Source organism: Botryllus schlosseri, chromosome 10 (assembly GCF_051294905.1).
Source record: "Botryllus schlosseri isolate E-star chromosome 10, Bs_hap1, whole genome shotgun sequence".
In the NCBI taxonomy this organism is placed as follows: domain Eukaryota; kingdom Metazoa; phylum Chordata; class Ascidiacea; order Stolidobranchia; family Styelidae; genus Botryllus; species Botryllus schlosseri.
In genome coordinates this window covers 13,606,517-13,624,420 of record NC_137245.1, presented here as the reverse complement: position 1 = coordinate 13,624,420, position 17,904 = coordinate 13,606,517, and the positions used below count along the sequence as shown (strand labels likewise).

General features: G+C 40.3%; 6 non-coding genes across 6 annotated transcripts; all 6 read right to left on the bottom strand.

Moving 5' to 3' along the window:
* Positions 1 to 3,464: 3,464 nt before the first annotated feature.
* On the bottom strand, positions 3,465 to 3,536 carry Trnad-guc (transfer RNA aspartic acid (anticodon GUC)). Its single transcript has one exon. It is a non-coding gene; the product is annotated as a tRNA-Asp (tRNA).
* A 1,883-nt stretch (positions 3,537 to 5,419) lies between these two features.
* On the bottom strand, positions 5,420 to 5,490 carry Trnag-gcc (transfer RNA glycine (anticodon GCC)). The gene has a single exon. It is a non-coding gene; the product is annotated as a tRNA-Gly (tRNA).
* Positions 5,491 to 9,457: 3,967 nt separating this feature from the next.
* On the bottom strand, positions 9,458 to 9,529 carry Trnad-guc (transfer RNA aspartic acid (anticodon GUC)). The gene has a single exon. It is a non-coding gene; the product is annotated as a tRNA-Asp (tRNA).
* Positions 9,530 to 11,412: 1,883 nt separating this feature from the next.
* Trnag-gcc (transfer RNA glycine (anticodon GCC)) lies at positions 11,413 to 11,483 on the bottom strand. The gene has a single exon. It is a non-coding gene; the product is annotated as a tRNA-Gly (tRNA).
* A 3,967-nt stretch (positions 11,484 to 15,450) lies between these two features.
* Positions 15,451 to 15,522, bottom strand: Trnad-guc (transfer RNA aspartic acid (anticodon GUC)). The gene has a single exon. It is a non-coding gene; the product is annotated as a tRNA-Asp (tRNA).
* A 1,884-nt stretch (positions 15,523 to 17,406) lies between these two features.
* Positions 17,407 to 17,477, bottom strand: Trnag-gcc (transfer RNA glycine (anticodon GCC)). The gene has a single exon. It is a non-coding gene; the product is annotated as a tRNA-Gly (tRNA).
* Positions 17,478 to 17,904: the final 427 nt, after the last annotated feature.

The following is a 17,904-nucleotide window of genomic DNA, read 5'->3' as shown; positions in this document are numbered from 1 at the left end:
GAGTATTGCTACATTGATATTGAGCAGAGTGTACAACGGGTTTCAATATTCGCTACCGATACCACAAACAACAACAAGTTATGCAGCAGTAGCAAGCACCTTAATCGCACGGATTTGGTTTTAATGATACAGTAAAGATATGAAGTCAAGATTGACTCCCTACGCCCGTTCGATTTTTTACATCAGAAAACGATATCAATGTCATTGATTGGTTGAATAAGCATCATTCGCTGACTACGTATATCGCTCGTGATGTGTGATTGCGGGTCAAGCTCACAGCAGATAGTCACTAAATATTCACAAGCGGAAAGCTGGTTATTCCGTGAAAATTTTTGCAACAAAGCAACTAAAACTTTTAAGGTTGTCGAGGTGCATGGTGCATGCTCGTAAAGCGTTGATTTTTTATGCTGCCAGCACCATGCATGGAGTGGCCCGCAGTTGAAATGCAATAAATTTGAGCCAAAGATCTTATAATGGAGTGAAAATTACAATTTACCAAAAGGTTCACAGTGCAGAACCTACCAAGGTTCTGTTGTGAACACGAACCTCTAAATTTCCGAAGTTCACACACAGAACGCGAACGTGAACTTCACGTTCACACCATCCCTAGTTCAAACTATTCCAATTGAACGATGCTGGCATACCTTTCAAAGTAACTTCACTCTTTACTGCCAATGCCTGTTTGTAACAGAGTCGTCTTGGACAAATTGTATTTTTGTACTTGAAAACTTGACAGAAAACTTAATCCCACCACTGGATGAATCCCTCTCTCTCGTTACTTTCAACCTTTTGAATACAGCAAATACAGTCATTTTGTGGGGATAATATAGCTCTTATGCTTTAACAGTACACAGACATGCTAGCTCCGGCAGTAACGAAGTACCTTTCGAAGTATTCATGTAGGTTTTGCCTACTTTCACTACTTTCTCAATTGGTTTTGTTTCCGATTACTTCCAATTCTATTTGACCAGTTTTGTGGATCAAACTACTTGCTTTTAAGGTGTTGGGGTGTCTAAAGCAGAAAGTAGTTTTCGTATGTGTTTGGGTCACCTTTATGTACGAAATCGTAAAAGAACAGTGTGAAATAGCCATCGAGGTAACACCACTAATATACTTTTTGTAACTACTTAGTTCAATAAGCCATTACAGGAATATTCAGTACCGCAAATCATCATTGATAGGTACTTCCTCTCTGTTTGTGGTTTGGCATGAGTCGATTATATTCACACGAGAATTGCTAAACTGGCGTGAATGTATAATTGTATATTATACAAGCATATTCTATGAAAACAGTTATTGTTTACGAGATATCTACCTAGTCTAACCAATTAGCCGTATGAGCATATGAAATCTTTCTGGTCTGAAAAGGGAACGCGACGCGGGCTACATACAGCACGCGGTAGCGAACTACCACCTGTACGAGATAATCGCCTATATATTAGCACCGCGTGCCTCATATGCTTGTACATCGAGATCGTATATTGTTTATTTCAATATCGTAAAAAGATTCATAGGAAAAAACATGAATGTAAAATTTAAGTCTAGTCTTCGATTGTCATCATAGCAATGCACTTATAAAATGAAACAGAATCATTCATAGTCCTGTTATAACGCCGATGCGAAGTCTCAATGTTGTGATACTATTTCGGCAATAGAACAATAATAGGAGCACCAACAGCGCCAGATATGACGGGTATCTTCCTGTAACTTTCTTGTATAGAACTTTCTTGCTATTGCGTCAGTTGATCCAGCGAGTTGGCATTGGAAGGCATTCAGGAGGAGGCGCGCAAGTAAAGTCAGCTCCAGCGTACCTCTCATTGCTGAGATTGGTGTTAATTTGGGCCTTCTGCTCATGGCGCACTTTCGATATCCATGGGCTACTACTTTTTGGGCGCATAAGAGTACTTGCTGGACGATAATTAACGCTGTCATGTGAAACATTTCCTCGCGGTCTCCAATTGTTCCGTTTTGAAATTGATCTTTTGCCCATCTTGATCGGTCGCGTATATCTCAAAACTGCTCCTTCGATATGAGCAATATACCGATTCCACCCGATATATATAGGAGACAACCTTATCAGCCTAAGCCGGAGCTGGATAGAAATGCGACAATGGTAATGGGAAGCGGAGTTGATTATTTGCTTAATCTGTCTGAATAATCCAATTGATAAGTATAGAAAGCGCGTGTCCGTTCCATGATAGAAATTTCATCATTTTAATTAATACGTAAGTGAACAATACTGGATGCATTCTCGAAGTGATTCTCGCTGTCAACAAAATGAACTGATTACAGTCATATGATGCGTTGTCGTCGTTATCTGGCGCTCGATCTGTTATACAATGAGGAATCGAAATTACGAGAATTGTATGGATATTTTCCAGTACATAAACATTATAATAGGCCTATATAATAATAATGATTATATATTCACGGTAAAAATGGTATATACACAATAAATCCGCGGAGCAACCTGTCCACTATAGAATACATTCTCGACTGTCGTCATCTCCAATCGCCATGCATTGGGTCTCGTCATATTTTAACTTGTGATATCTTTTGCAGTCATGATATCCGGAAATGGCAGCAAAATCCATCGGTATAGCAATACGGATATGCTGAGGGCAGGGTGAGATCGATATGATTCTGGGTAGGGTCGACTGGTATGTTCGGTAGGGGTAAATATCGCAATTTAACTCAGCATAATACAAATAAGGGAAATTTGGAATATCAATATGATAACGGGGGTAAGCGGACGGTTCCGTATGGATGCTTGTATAGAGTTCCAAATGACAGGACCAAGTCGGAATAACGAGTTTACGAGACCATTTGTTATATATTCTCATGGTGCCTGAATTGCAATCGATAATATTCTTCTAACTCCACGTTATTTTATATTGTTATATGACACTGTACTGATACAAAAATGCATTGGCCGGGAATCGAACCCGGGCCTGGCGAGAATTCTACCACAGAAGAGTATCCAGCCGGTCAGTGGGCATGGGAATGAATTCAGGAGGGGACGCAGAAGTAAAGACAGCTCCAGCGTACATCTTATTGCTGTGATTTGTATTAATTTGTGCTGGCTGACCTGAGCGCACTTTTGATATCCATGAGCTACTGAAATGAAATGGAGTAATGGAAATGCGTTGACCGGAATCGAACACGGGCCTCCCGCTTGGCACAGACGGAACTATCAATACGGAAGGATTAGGAATGTGTTGTTGGATTCTCAGTAACTGCGACGGTACGTCTGAAGCATGAGGTACCGGATTCGATTCCTGGTAAACGCATCTTCATTTGGTGCTTCAACACCACAAAGGCACGCGGGACAAAGTTTTTATTTCAACACGCCAATTTAGTTCGACCGACAGAGTGTACTGCCATAACTAAGTGACAAAAAGTGAACAAAATATTGTGGAAGATCGCGCACAAAAATGATTGGAATGTTGTCAGTGACAAAATTGCTCCCCGTCGGGGAATCGAACCCCGGTCTCCCGCGTGACAGGCGGGGATACTCACCACTATACTAACGAGGAAGCGATCGAGGTTTGACTACAAATTATAGCAATCATATGCTACGAATTCAACATAGACGGTATAGGGTCGACTGCAAAGCAGTGTTTGGATGACTCGAGTCATGACTTGACTCGAGTCAGACTCGAGTCACCTTTTTCGTTTGACTTGACTTGACTCGAGTCACTTTGCTAAAATGACTTGGCTTGACTTGACTCGGCGTATCAGAAATATGGATTGACTCGTGATTCGGAGCAAAATTACCGAGTCAATTTCAAGTCATCAAGTAAAAATCACCTTATCTTGCATATGTTCAGATTGTTCGACAAACACTTGTGTAACCCATGAGAGCGACCGACCATTCAATGATCGCGCGTTTTACTGAGCCTTGAATATTTTCCCACAAATATATTGACCACAAACGAAGTGATCAGCTTACGTTGTCGTACACTAGTAGTAAAGTAATTTAATAGCAAAATATCTATTTCTGTTCTCTCTTCTTACCTTAACCGAACCTCTTGTTTTATTGAAATTGAAATCGAATTTAGTTTATATACTTCTCAACCATCGGCGCGGACTCGGATTGTATCATATCAATATGTATAAATGGGTACTGTATTGCATCCTATCAATTCGTTTCTCGATTCTCCATCTCGGCTGGTAACTAAAACGAGGCTATGCAATATACTTACGTAATTTTACAGTTCTACGTATATGTGAGCGATACAGCCCCTTATTGCATGTATATTTAACTCTATATTCGTTCATCTGTTATTCAGACACCTAGCGAAATGCAATGACGTAATCATGCTTCACACTTCAAAAAGGCAACTTGACTTGAATTATGACTTGACTCGTGACTTGACTCGACTTGACTCGAGTCACCTCCAAAAATCGAGTGATTTGACTTGACTCGAGTCACCTTCGAAAATCGATTGACTTGACTTGACCCGAGTCAAAATGTACAATGACTCGAAATGACTCGTGACTCGAAGGTAGTGACTTGATCCCAACACTGCGTGCAAAGTACCCATTGATATCTGAAACTAGTTCTAGATATCCCTGGGCTTGTATTTAAAACAAATGGTTGTTCAAAACACATAAAAAAAATTGTGTGTTTTTGAGTTGTAAAGTCATACCATAATTGTATACTTTCCAAAAAACATGTTGTATGGGCTTTGAAAAAACCAAAACCTAAACAATAAAAAACATGTTTTAAACAAGAGCCATTTTTAATCGTGTTTGTTTTAAACTGATATTTGTTTTAAATGCATTGTCATTGTCATTGGTTTATTAGCAATTTTATCGTTTCAATACACCACAAAAATGCGATACAATGAAATGAATACAATGAAGATGTCGAAGCGACTTGGATTTGTCTATGGAATCAGACACCCACCTTGGCCTAGGCGATGTAAAGAGGAGGCATGCACACTGAATGAAAGTAAAGAAGACGGTATAGAAAAAGAATGCGACAAGAATAGGGCGGCATGTCATGGGAAGCGAGATCGATAGGTCAGTTGTGGTCCGGTAATCTTGAGAATGGACTGTATTTATTTAATAGTAATTGTTTGTATTTCGACTTGAATGTGGACATGCTCGTCGACTGTCGAATGACCGGCGGGATACTGTTCCACACATCAGGTCCGGCATATTTTATAGAGCGATGATCTTTTCGGTCGATCATATGATATTTGGACGACGTGGACGCGCGTGTGCTGTACTTGTGCGCTTTTGATTCCGAGGTAAAGAAGTCAACAACAAGTACAAAGTACGATAGCATGCTTCGGCATGATTTTCGAGATCATTTGTTGAATTTTCACGTTCCCTAAATCGTAATTGGTGGTATTTACGGATCTTCGATGTGTTGTGATATGTTGTGTGGCGAGATATACTTAAATAAAATTGCATTGGCCGGGAATCGAACCCGGGCCTCCCGCGTGGCAGGCGAGAATTCTACCACTGAACCACCAATGCGCCGCGACGGACGTGGAGTAGCATATTGGAATTTTACAAACCACTTGAACTAGGTTTGTTCGATACTCTAATTTTCAAGTTGCAATTTTCAAGCATATCGGAATAATGATAAAGGTTCAAACTAGGGATGGTGTGAACCTCTGAAAGGTTCAGGTTCGTGTGAACGCGAACCTTTTTGAAAGGTTCTGCGTGAACACGAACGTGAACCTCGTGACGTCATATTGCTAATTCCAACCCTATCTTCCAATGACGTGATAGCCTATATTAATGTACTATACACGATACCAAGCGAAGACTCAGTCCACATAATGCCACAATGCTGAAGTACATATCGGCGTTTTAAACGTCGCTAAATATATCAACAGCGGTAATCAAAGTATATATTAATTGCGTAAAATCAATACATTCCGTTACTTTGCCAACAATTTCGACGAGGACTTACCAAGGAATATAAGCTTACGCCTTAACGGTCTTAGCCAGACCGGACAATGTGTTCGGAGTCTGAGTATTGCTACATTGATATTGAGCAGAGTGTACAACGGGTTTCAATATTCGCTACCGATACCACAAACAACAACAAGTTATGCAGCAGTAGCAAGCACCTTAATCGCACGGATTTGGTTTTAATGATACAGTAAAGATATGAAGTCAAGATTGACTCCCTACGCCCGTTCGATTTTTTACATCAGAAAACGATATCAATGTCATTGATTGGTTGAATAAGCATCATTCGCTGACTACGTATATCGCTCGTGATGTGTGATTGCGGGTCAAGCTCACAGCAGATAGTCACTAAATATTCACAAGCGGAAAGCTGGTTATTCCGTGAAAATTTTTGCAACAAAGCAACTAAAACTTTTAAGGTTGTCGAGGTGCATGGTGCATGCTCGTAAAGCGTTGATTTTTTATGCTGCCAGCACCATGCATGGAGTGGCCCGCAGTTGAAATGCAATAAATTTGAGCCAAAGATCTTATAATGGAGTGAAAATTACAATTTACCAAAAGGTTCACAGTGCAGAACCTACCAAGGTTCTGTTGTGAACACGAACCTCTAAATTTCCGAAGTTCACACACAGAACGCGAACGTGAACTTCACGTTCACACCATCCCTAGTTCAAACTATTCCAATTGAACGATGCTGGCATACCTTTCAAAGTAACTTCACTCTTTACTGCCAATGCCTGTTTGTAACAGAGTCGTCTTGGACAAATTGTATTTTTGTACTTGAAAACTTGACAGAAAACTTAATCCCACCACTGGATGAATCCCTCTCTCTCGTTACTTTCAACCTTTTGAATACAGCAAATACAGTCATTTTGTGGGGATAATATAGCTCTTATGCTTTAACAGTACACAGACATGCTAGCTCCGGCAGTAACGAAGTACCTTTCGAAGTATTCATGTAGGTTTTGCCTACTTTCACTACTTTCTCAATTGGTTTTGTTTCCGATTACTTCCAATTCTATTTGACCAGTTTTGTGGATCAAACTACTTGCTTTTAAGGTGTTGGGGTGTCTAAAGCAGAAAGTAGTTTTCGTATGTGTTTGGGTCACCTTTATGTACGAAATCGTAAAAGAACAGTGTGAAATAGCCATCGAGGTAACACCACTAATATACTTTTTGTAACTACTTACTTCAATAAGCCATTACAGGAATATTCAGTACCGCAAATCATCATTGATAGGTACTTCCTCTCTGTTTGTGGTTTGGCATGAGTCGATTATATTCACACGAGAATTGCTAAACTGGCGTGAATGTATAATTGTATATTATACAAGCATATTCTATGAAAACAGTTATTGTTTACGAGATATCTACCTAGTCTAACCAATAAGCCGTATGAGCATATGAAATCTTTCTGGTCTGAAAAGGGAACGCGACGCGGGCTACATACAGCACGCGGTAGCGAACTACCACCTGTACGAGATAATCGCCTATATATTAGCACCGCGTGCCTCATATGCTTGTACATCGAGATCGTATATTGTTTATTTCAATATCGTAAAAAGATTCATAGGAAAAAACATGAATGTAAAATTTAAGTCTAGTCTTCGATTGTCATCATAGCAATGCACTTATAAAATGAAACAGAATCATTCATAGTCCTGTTATAACGCCGATGCGAAGTCTCAATGTTGTGATACTATTTCGGCAATAGAACAATAATAGGAGCACCAACAGCGCCAGATATGACGGGTATCTTCCTGTAACTTTCTTGTATAGAACTTTCTTGCTATTGCGTCAGTTGATCCAGCGAGTTGGCATGGGAAGGCATTCAGGAGGAGGCGCGCAAGTAAAGTCAGCTCCAGCGTACCTCTCATTGCTGAGATTGGTGTTAATTTGGGCCTTCTGCTCATGGCGCACTTTCGATATCCGTGGGCTACTACTTTTTGGGCGCATAAGAGTACTTGCTGGACGATAATTAACGCTGTCATGTGAAACATTTCCTCGCGGTCTCCAATTGTTCCGTTTTGAAATTGATCTTTTGCCCATCTTGATCGGTCGCGTATATCTCAAAACTGCTCCTTCGATATGAGCAATATACCGATTCCACCCGATATATATAGGAGACAACCTTATCAGCCTAAGCCGGAGCTGGATAGAAATGCGACAATGGTAATGGGAAGCGGAGTTGATTATTTGCTTAATCTGTCTGAATAATCCAATTGATAAGTATAGAAAGCGCGTGTCCGTTCCATGATAGAAATTTCATCATTTTAATTAATACGTAAGTGAACAATACTGGATGCATTCTCGAAGTGATTCTCGCTGTCAACAAAATGAACTGATTACAGTCATATGATGCGTTGTCGTCGTTATCTGGCGCTCGATCTGTTATACAATGAGGAATCGAAATTACGAGAATTGTATGGATATTTTCCAGTACATAAACATTATAATAGGCCTATATAATAATAATGATTATATATTCACGGTAAAAATGGTATATACACAATAAATCCGCGGAGCAACCTGTCCACTATAGAATACATTCTCGACTGTCGTCATCTCCAATCGCCATGCATTGGGTCTCGTCATATTTTAACTTGTGATATCTTTTGCAGTCATGATATCCGGAAATGGCAGCAAAATCCATCGGTATAGCAATACGGATATGCTGAGGGCAGGGTGAGATCGATATGATTCTGGGTAGGGTCGACTGGTATGTTCGGTAGGGGTAAATATCGCAATTTAACTCAGCATAATACAAATAAGGGAAATTTGGAATATCAATATGATAACGGGGGTAAGCGGACGGTTCCGTATGGATGCTTGTATAGAGTTCCAAATGACAGGACCAAGTCGGAATAACGAGTTTACGAGACCATTTGTTATATATTCTCATGGTGCCTGAATTGCAATCGATAATATTCTTCTAACTCCACGTTATTTTATATTGTTATATGACACTGTACTGATACAAAAATGCATTGGCCGGGAATCGAACCCGGGCCTGGCGAGAATTCTACCACAGAAGAGTATCCAGCCGGTCAGTGGGCATGGGAATGAATTCAGGAGGGGACGCAGAAGTAAAGACAGCTCCAGCGTACATCTTATTGCTGTGATTTGTATTAATTTGTGCTGGCTGACCTGAGCGCACTTTTGATATCCATGAGCTACTGAAATGAAATGGAGTAATGGAAATGCGTTGACCGGAATCGAACACGGGCCTCCCGCTTGGCACAGACGGAACTATCAATACGGAAGGATTAGGAATGTGTTGTTGGATTCTCAGTAACTGCGACGGTACGTCTGAAGCATGAGGTACCGGATTCGATTCCTGGTAAACGCATCTTCATTTGGTGCTTCAACACCACAAAGGCACGCGGGACAAAGTTTTTATTTCAACACGCCAATTTAGTTCGACCGACAGAGTGTACTGCCATAACTAAGTGACAAAAAGTGAACAAAATATTGTGGAAGATCGCGCAGAAAAATGATTGGAATGTTGTCAGTGACAAAATTGCTCCCCGTCGGGGAATCGAACCCCGGTCTCCCGCGTGACAGGCGGGGATACTCACCACTATACTAACGAGGAAGCGATCGAGGTTTGACTACAAATTATAGCAATCATATGCTACGAATTCAACATAGACGGTATAGGGTCGACTGCAAAGCAGTGTTTGGATGACTCGAGTCATGACTTGACTCGAGTCAGACTCGAGTCACCTTTTTCGTTTGACTTGACTTGACTCGAGTCACTTTGCTAAAATGACTTGGCTTGACTTGACTCGGCGTATCAGAAATATGGATTGACTCGTGATTCGGAGCAAAATTACCGAGTCAATTTCAAGTCATCAAGTAAAAATCACCTTATCTTGCATATGTTCAGATTGTTCGACAAACACTTGTGTAACCCATGAGAGCGACCGACCATTCAATGATCGCGCGTTTTACTGAGCCTTGAATATTTTCCCACAAATATATTGACCACAAACGAAGTGATCAGCTTACGTTGTCGTACACTAGTAGTAAAGTAATTTAATAGCAAAATATCTATTTCTGTTCTCTCTTCTTACCTTAACCGAACCTCTTGTTTTATTGAAATTGAAATCGAATTTAGTTTATATACTTCTCAACCATCGGCGCGGACTCGGATTGTATCATATCAATATGTATAAATGGGTACTGTATTGCATCCTATCAATTCGTTTCTCGATTCTCCATCTCGGCTGGTAACTAAAACGAGGCTATGCAATATACTTACGTAATTTTACAGTTCTACGTATATGTGAGCGATACAGCCCCTTATTGCATGTATATTTAACTCTATATTCGTTCATCTGTTATTCAGACACCTAGCGAAATGCAATGACGTAATCATGCTTCACACTTCAAAAAGGCAACTTGACTTGAATTATGACTTGACTCGTGACTTGACTCGACTTGACTCGAGTCACCTCCAAAAATCGAGTGATTTGACTTGACTCGAGTCACCTTCGAAAATCGATTGACTTGACTTGACCCGAGTCAAAATGTACAATGACTCGAAATGACTCGTGACTCGAAGGTAGTGACTTGATCCCAACACTGCGTGCAAAGTACCCATTGATATCTGAAACTAGTTCTAGATATCCCTGGGCTTGTATTTAAAACAAATGGTTGTTCAAAACACATAAAAAAAATTGTGTGTTTTTGAGTTGTAAAGTCATACCATAATTGTATACTTTCCAAAAAACATGTTGTATGGGCTTTGAAAAAACCAAAACCTAAACAATAAAAAACATGTTTTAAACAAGAGCCATTTTTAATCGTGTTTGTTTTAAACTGATATTTGTTTTAAATGCATTGTCATTGTCATTGGTTTATTAGCAATTTTATCGTTTCAATACACCACAAAAATGCGATACAATGAAATGAATACAATGAAGATGTCGAAGCGACTTGGATTTGTCTATGGAATCAGACACCCACCTTGGCCTAGGCGATGTAAAGAGGAGGCATGCACACTGAATGAAAGTAAAGAACACGGTATAGAAAAAGAATGCGACAAGAATAGGGCGGCATGTCATGGGAAGCGAGATCGATAGGTCAGTTGTGGTCCGGTAATCTTGAGAATGGACTGTATTTATTTAATAGTAATTGTTTGTATTTCGACTTGAATGTGGACATGCTCGTCGACTGTCGAATGACCGGCGGGATACTGTTCCACACATCAGGTCCGGCATATTTTATAGAGCGATGATCTTTTCGGTCGATCATATGATATTTGGACGACGTGGACGCGCGTGTGCTGTACTTGTGCGCTTTTGATTCCGAGGTAAAGAAGTCAACAACAAGTACAAAGTACGATAGCATGCTTCGGCATGATTTTCGAGATCATTTGTTGAATTTTCACGTTCCCTAAATCGTAATTGGTGGTATTTACGGATCTTCGATGTGTTGTGATATGTTGTGTGGCGAGATATACTTAAATAAAATTGCATTGGCCGGGAATCGAACCCGGGCCTCCCGCGTGGCAGGCGAGAATTCTACCACTGAACCACCAATGCGCCGCGACGGACGTGGAGTAGCATATTGGAATTTTACAAACCACTTGAACTAGGTTTGTTCGATACTCTAATTTTCAAGTTGCAATTTTCAAGCATATCGGAATAATGATAAAGGTTCAAACTAGGGATGGTGTGAACCTCTGAAAGGTTCAGGTTCGTGTGAACGCGAACCTTTTTGAAAGGTTCTGCGTGAACACGAACGTGAACCTCGTGACGTCATATTGCTAATTCCAACCCTATCTTCCAATGACGTGATAGCCTATATTAATGTACTATACACGATACCAAGCGAAGACTCAGTCCACATAATGCCACAATGCTGAAGTACATATCGGCGTTTTAAACGTCGCTAAATATATCAACAGCGGTAATCAAAGTATATATTAATTGCGTAAAATCAATACATTCCGTTACTTTGCCAACAATTTCGACGAGGACTTACCAAGGAATATAAGCTTACGCCTTAACGGTCTTAGCCAGACCGGACAATGTGTTCGGAGTCTGAGTATTGCTACATTGATATTGAGCAGAGTGTACAACGGGTTTCAATATTCGCTACCGATACCACAAACAACAACAAGTTATGCAGCAGTAGCAAGCACCTTAATCGCACGGATTTGGTTTTAATGATACAGTAAAGATATGAAGTCAAGATTGACTCCCTACGCCCGTTCGATTTTTTACATCAGAAAACGATATCAATGTCATTGATTGGTTGAATAAGCATCATTCGCTGACTACGTATATCGCTCGTGATGTGTGATTGCGGGTCAAGCTCACAGCAGATAGTCACTAAATATTCACAAGCGGAAAGCTGGTTATTCCGTGAAAATTTTTGCAACAAAGCAACTAAAACTTTTAAGGTTGTCGAGGTGCATGGTGCATGCTCGTAAAGCGTTGATTTTTTATGCTGCCAGCACCATGCATGGAGTGGCCCGCAGTTGAAATGCAATAAATTTGAGCCAAAGATCTTATAATGGAGTGAAAATTACAATTTACCAAAAGGTTCACAGTGCAGAACCTACCAAGGTTCTGTTGTGAACACGAACCTCTAAATTTCCGAAGTTCACACACAGAACGCGAACGTGAACTTCACGTTCACACCATCCCTAGTTCAAACTATTCCAATTGAACGATGCTGGCATACCTTTCAAAGTAACTTCACTCTTTACTGCCAATGCCTGTTTGTAACAGAGTCGTCTTGGACAAATTGTATTTTTGTACTTGAAAACTTGACAGAAAACTTAATCCCACCACTGGATGAATCCCTCTCTCTCGTTACTTTCAACCTTTTGAATACAGCAAATACAGTCATTTTGTGGGGATAATATAGCTCTTATGCTTTAACAGTACACAGACATGCTAGCTCCGGCAGTAACGAAGTACCTTTCGAAGTATTCATGTAGGTTTTGCCTACTTTCACTACTTTCTCAATTGGTTTTGTTTCCGATTACTTCCAATTCTATTTGACCAGTTTTGTGGATCAAACTACTTGCTTTTAAGGTGTTGGGGTGTCTAAAGCAGAAAGTAGTTTTCGTATGTGTTTGGGTCACCTTTATGTACGAAATCGTAAAAGAACAGTGTGAAATAGCCATCGAGGTAACACCACTAATATACTTTTTGTAACTACTTACTTCAATAAGCCATTACAGGAATATTCAGTACCGCAAATCATCATTGATAGGTACTTCCTCTCTGTTTGTGGTTTGGCATGAGTCGATTATATTCACACGAGAATTGCTAAACTGGCGTGAATATATAATTGTATATTATACAAGCATATTCTATGAAAACAGTTATTGTTTACGAGATATCTACCTAGTCTAACCAATTAGCCGTATGAGCATATGAAATCTTTCTGGTCTGAAAAGGGAACGCGACGCGGGCTACATACAGAACGCGGTAGCGAACTACCACCTGTACGAGATAATCGCCTATATATTAGCACCGCGTGCCTCATATGCTTGTACATCGAGATCGTATACTGTTTATTTCAATATCGTAAAAAGATTCATAGGAAAAAACATGAATGTAAAATTTAAGTCTAGTCTTCGATTGTCATCATAGCAATGCACTTATAAAATGAAACAGAATCATTCATAGTCCTGTTATAACGCCGATGCGAAGTCTCAATGTTGTGATACTATTTCGGCAATAGAACAATAATAGGAGCACCAACAGCGCCAGATATGACGGGTATCTTCCTGTAACTTTCTTGTATAGAACTTTCTTGCTATTGCGTCAGTTGATCCAGCGAGTTGGCATGGGAAGGCATTCAGGAGGAGGCGCGCAAGTAAAGTCAGCTCCAGCGTACCTCTCATTGCTGAGATTGGTGTTAATTTGGGCCTTCTGCTCATGGCGCACTTTCGATATCCGTGGGCTACTACTTTTTGGGCGCATAAGAGTACTTGCTGGACGATAATTAACGCTGTCATGTGAAACATTTCCTCGCGGTCTCCAATTGTTCCGTTTTGAAATTGATCTTTTGCCCATCTTGATCGGTCGCGTATATCTCAAAACTGCTCCTTCGATATGAGCAATATACCGATTCCACCCGATATATATAGGAGACAACCTTATCAGCCTAAGCCGGAGCTGGATAGAAATGCGACAATGGTAATGGGAAGCGGAGTTGATTATTTGCTTAATCTGTCTGAATAATCCAATTGATAAGTATAGAAAGCGCGTGTCCGTTCCATGATAGAAATTTCATCATTTTAATTAATACGTAAGTGAACAATACTTGATGCATTCTCGAAGTGATTCTCGCTGTCAACAAAATGAACTGATTACAGTCATATGATGCGTTGTCGTCGTTATCTGGCGCTCGATCTGTTATACAATGAGGAATCGAAATTACGAGAATTGTATGGATATTTTCCAGTACATAAACATTATAATAGGCCTATATAATAATAATGATTATATATTCACGGTAAAAATGGTATATACACAATAAATCCGCGGAGCAACCTGTCCACTATAGAATACATTCTCGACTGTCGTCATCTCCAATCGCCATGCATTGGGTCTCGTCATATTTTAACTTGTGATATCTTTTGCAGTCATGATATCCGGAAATGGCAGCAAAATCCATCGGTATAGCAATACGGATATGCTGAGGGCAGGGTGAGATCGATATGATTCTGGGTAGGGTCGACTGGTATGTTCGGTAGGGGTAAATATCGCAATTTAACTCAGCATAATACAAATAAGGGAAATTTGGAATATCAATATGATAACGGGGGTAAGCGGACGGTTCCGTATGGATGCTTGTATAGAGTTCCAAATGACAGGACCAAGTCGGAATAACGAGTTTACGAGACCATTTGTTATATATTCTCATGGTGCCTGAATTGCAATCGATAATATTCTTCTAACTCCACGTTATTTTATATTGTTATATGACACTGTACTGATACAAAAATGCATTGGCCGGGAATCGAACCCGGGCCTGGCGAGAATTCTACCACAGAAGAGTATCCAGCCGGTCAGTGGGCATGGGAATGAATTCAGGAGGGGACGCAGAAGTAAAGACAGCTCCAGCGTACATCTTATTGCTGTGATTTGTATTAATTTGTGCTGGCTGACCTGAGCGCACTTTTGATATCCATGAGCTACTGAAATGAAATGGAGTAATGGAAATGCGTTGACCGGAATCGAACACGGGCCTCCCGCTTGGCACAGACGGAACTATCAATACGGAAGGATTAGGAATGTGTTGTTGGATTCTCAGTAACTGCGACGGTACGTCTGAAGCATGAGGTACCGGATTCGATTCCTGGTAAACGCATCTTCATTTGGTGCTTCAACACCACAAAGGCACGCGGGACAAAGTTTTTATTTCAACACGCCAATTTAGTTCGACCGACAGAGTGTACTGCCATAACTAAGTGACAAAAAGTGAACAAAATATTGTGGAAGATCGCGCAGAAAAATGATTGGAATGTTGTCAGTGACAAAATTGCTCCCCGTCGGGGAATCGAACCCCGGTCTCCCGCGTGACAGGCGGGGATACTCACCACTATACTAACGAGGAAGCGATCGAGGTTTGACTACAAATTATAGCAATCATATGCTACGAATTCAACATAGACGGTATAGGGTCGACTGCAAAGCAGTGTTTGGATGACTCGAGTCATGACTTGACTCGAGTCAGACTCGAGTCACCTTTTTCGTTTGACTTGACTTGACTCGAGTCACTTTGCTAAAATGACTTGGCTTGACTTGACTCGGCGTATCAGAAATATGGATTGACTCGTGATTCGGAGCAAAATTACCGAGTCAATTTCAAGTCATCAAGTAAAAATCACCTTATCTTGCATATGTTCAGATTGTTCGACAAACACTTGTGTAACCCATGAGAGCGACCGACCATTCAATGATCGCGCGTTTTACTGAGCCTTGAATATTTTCCCACAAATATATTGACCACAAACGAAGTGATCAGCTTACGTTGTCGTACACTAGTAGTAAAGTAATTTAATAGCAAAATATCTATTTCTGTTCTCTCTTCTTACCTTAACCGAACCTCTTGTTTTATTGAAATTGAAATCGAATTTAGTTTATATACTTCTCAACCATCGGCGCGGACTCGGATTGTATCATATCAATATGTATAAATGGGTACTGTATTGCATCCTATCAATTCGTTTCTCGATTCTCCATCTCGGCTGGTAACTAAAACGAGGCTATGCAATATACTTACGTAATTTTACAGTTCTACGTATATGTGAGCGATACAGCCCCTTATTGCATGTATATTTAACTCTATATTCGTTCATCTGTTATTCAGACACCTAGCGAAATGCAATGACGTAATCATGCTTCACACTTCAAAAAGGCAACTTGACTTGAATTATGACTTGACTCGTGACTTGACTCGACTTGACTCGAGTCACCTCCAAAAATCGAGTGATTTGACTTGACTCGAGTCACCTTCGAAAATCGATTGACTTGACTTGACCCGAGTCAAAATGTACAATGACTCGAAATGACTCGTGACTCGAAGGTAGTGACTTGATCCCAACACTGCGTGCAAAGTACCCATTGATATCTGAAACTAGTTCTAGATATCCCTGGGCTTGTATTTAAAACAAATGGTTGTTCAAAACACATAAAAAAAAATTGTGTGTTTTTGAGTTGTAAAGTCATACCATAATTGTATACTTTCCAAACAACATGTTGTATGGGCTTTGAAAAAACCAAAACCTAAACAATAAAAAACATGTTTTAAACAAGAGCCATTTTTAATCGTGTTTGTTTTAAACTGATATTTGTTTTAAATGCATTGTCATTGTCATTGGTTTATTAGCAATTTTATCGTTTCAATACACCACAAAAATGCGATACAATGAAATGAATACAATGAAGATGTCGAAGCGACTTGGATTTGTCTATGGAATCAGACACCCACCTTGGCCTAGGCGATGTAAAGAGGAGGCATGCACACTGAATGAAAGTAAAGAAGACGGTATAGAAAAAGAATGCGACAAGAATAGGGCGGCATGTCATGGGAAGCGAGATCGATAGGTCAGTTGTGGTCCGGTAATCTTGAGAATGGACTGTATTTATTTAATAGTAATTGTTTGTATTTCGACTTGAATGTGGACATGCTCGTCGACTGTCGAATGACCGGCGGGATACTGTTCCACACATCAGGTCCGGCATATTTTATAGAGCGATGATCTTTTCGGTCGATCATATGATATTTGGACGACGTGGACGCGCGTGTGCTGTACTTGTGCGCTTTTGATTCCGAGGTAAAGAAGTCAACAACAAGTACAAAGTACGATAGCATGCTTCGGCATGATTTTCGAGATCATTTGTTGAATTTTCACGTTCCCTAAATCGTAATTGGTGGTATTTACGGATCTTCGATGTGTTGTGATATGTTGTGTGGCGAGATATACTTAAATAAAATTGCATTGGCCGGGAATCGAACCCGGGCCTCCCGCGTGGCAGGCGAGAATTCTACCACTGAACCACCAATGCGCCGCGACGGACGTGGAGTAGCATATTGGAATTTTACAAACCACTTGAACTAGGTTTGTTCGATACTCTAATTTTCAAGTTGCAATTTTCAAGCATATCGGAATAATGATAAAGGTTCAAACTAGGGATGGTGTGAACCTCTGAAAGGTTCAGGTTCGTGTGAACGCGAACCTTTTTGAAAGGTTCTGCGTGAACACGAACGTGAACCTCGTGACGTCATATTGCTAATTCCAACCCTATCTTCCAATGACGTGATAGCCTATATTAATGTACTATACACGATACCAAGCGAAGACTCAGTCCACATAATGCCACAATGCTGAAGTACATATCGGCGTTTTAAACGTCGCTAAATATATCAACAGCGGTAATCAAAGTATATATTAATTGCGTAAAATCAATACATTCCGTTACTTTGCCAACAATT